We start from the raw sequence: 2,500 nt of genomic DNA on the forward strand, positions 1-2,500 counted from the left end.
ATATATATATATATATATATATATATATATATATATATATATATATATATATATATATATATATATATATATATATATATATATATTTATATCTGTCTATCTATCTATCTATATGTGTGTATGTATGCATGTATCTATATATCTGTTTGTGTGTATAGATTCACGTGTATGTATAATTGTGCACATTTCAATATATTGTTTGATTTTTAGATATGCTCATAGTGTGTGTGTGTGTGTGTGTGTGTGTGTGTGTGTGTGTGTGTGTGTGTGTGTGTGTGTGTGTGTGTGTGTGTGTGTGTGTGTGTGTGTGTGTGTGTGTGTTTTCGAGGCAAATGTCCATATACTTGTAAGTAAAGATAATAAGATAGAGTTAAGGGTTGATAAGTAGTTAAGATAATCTATTTGTTGAAATAGGAAAGAGAATATTAAGAATAGGAATGAAAAGAGAACAAGGAAATAAAAAAAAAGATAAAGACAGACAAGAAAATAAGAATACATTTGGGAATGATACACGATTGAGTAAAAGCATTATATACGGGAATAAGAATAGGAAGGATAAGAAAGAATATAAATAAGAATGAAAACGACAACAATCCAGATTAATAACAATAGTAGAAATGAGATTGAAGATCATAATAACATTAACAGTAATGATGATTATAATAATGATAATAATATTAGTGCTAGCATTATGGATAGTAATCATATCAATGCTTATGAAAATAAAAATAAGCATAAAACAAATGCAAAAACAATAACTACTAAAAGGATCCGATAAACAAAGTAAAAACATATACAGAAAACAATGATATAAAATAAACTCTTCAATTCCCTGTCCTCAGAGGGACGAGGGTAGAGCACATCGCCCGCAGTCTTAAAGAAGCAAATTAGCCCTTATTGCACCGGCAGGAGATCCGCCCTCTATTTAACAGCGTTTTAATTACCGAAGGCGCTTTCTACTAATGACTGTGTGCGTAATTAAGGACAGTCATTATCGTCTCGTGGATTAGCAGAGATCATTCCCAAAGATCTTTCAAAAATATAATACATTTATGTACAAGAATACTAAATATGGCTTTTGTGTTGTAGATTAAGTATATAATATATTATTCTATGTTTGTATGTCATATATACTTGGCTTCCCTTTCTACTGAAGGAAAGAATCTACTTTATCTACCCCGGACGTAGATAAGGGTAGATAGAGAGAGCTTGTTTAGGTCTATTAGAGGTCGTAAGGTTGCTACCTGTTGATTAAGGCCTTGCAAGGTAATTAGCAAATGAAGAGCAATCAAGGTGTTATCAAGGATGATAATTAATGAGAAAATTAAATACCTGATGTATTTTTTCGCATATTATCATAGTAATATATCAGCTGTTGTTGGATATAATATTATCATTAGTCTTATTCTCATGATATTTTAGGTTTGTGAAAATATTCTATGAGCGTTATTAGGATAAATATCAGTATTATCATCATTAATTCCCAACACAATAACTACCAGTATCATTATCGTCATTATCAATGTCATCATCGTTATCATTATCATTATTATTTTGATTTCTACTTTGATAAGACCTTAATGAACAGGTCATGAACACTCACGAGAAAGTAGATAGAAATGTTATTGAAAAGTTATCAAAGATTAAATGAAATATATATATATATATGTGAAAAAGGTTTTTACTGTTTAGATATACATATGTAAATGGGATTGCAATTAGGGATGTAGTCAGCAATGTCATTATAGGAATATAATTAAGAAAGTAATGATAGGAATTAGATTAGGAATGTAATCATAGGAATGCAATTAGGAAAGAAATTTTGGGAATGTAATTAGCAATGTGATCATAAGAAAGAAACTAGGAATGTAGTCATAGGAATATAAGTATGAATGTACTTATAGGAGTGTAACTAGGAATGAAATTATAGGAATTTAAGTAGAAATGTAATGATAGAAATGTAACTAGACGTAATCAAAGGAATTTAAGTAGGAATGTAATCATAGGAATGTGATTATAGGAAATTAAGTAGAAATGTTACGATAGAAATGTAATTAGACATGTGATCATAGGAATTTAAGTAGGAATGTAATCACAGGAAAGTAATTATAGGAATTTAAGTAGAAATGCAATTATTGAAATGTAATTACCAGCCTGTTTCTGTCACGTTCAGAAGGAGGTTAAAGGAATAACCCCTTTTCCCGAGATAACTGATATCACTGGAAAGATAAGATAAGAGAGGAAAGGCAGGATAAGAAAGATCAAAAAGGAGATAAAGATAACATTTGGATTTGCGTTTTTTCCCCTTTTTATTGGAATCTGAGGATTTGTTTTTCTATTTTTTCGAGTATATTGTGATTGTGTAGTTTTAATGTCTGTTTGACTGTGGGTTTGATTGTTTGTGGGTGTGTGAAGTAATGTGTATGTGTGTATGTGGGTGTTTGTGTGTACTTGTGTGTTTGTGGGGGGATGTTTGTTTATGTGCGTGTATGAGTGTGTG

General features: G+C 30.1%; 1 protein-coding gene across 1 annotated transcript in view; it reads right to left on the reverse strand.

Annotated features, from left to right (window-relative positions):
• LOC113822165 (echinoderm microtubule-associated protein-like CG42247) overlaps positions 1-2,500 on the reverse strand; it is a 145,964-nt gene that overhangs the window by 64,712 nt on the left and 78,752 nt on the right. The window lies entirely within an intron of this gene.

This window comes from Penaeus vannamei, chromosome 16 (assembly GCF_042767895.1).
Source record: "Penaeus vannamei isolate JL-2024 chromosome 16, ASM4276789v1, whole genome shotgun sequence".
Lineage (NCBI taxonomy): Eukaryota > Metazoa > Arthropoda > Malacostraca > Decapoda > Penaeidae > Penaeus > Penaeus vannamei.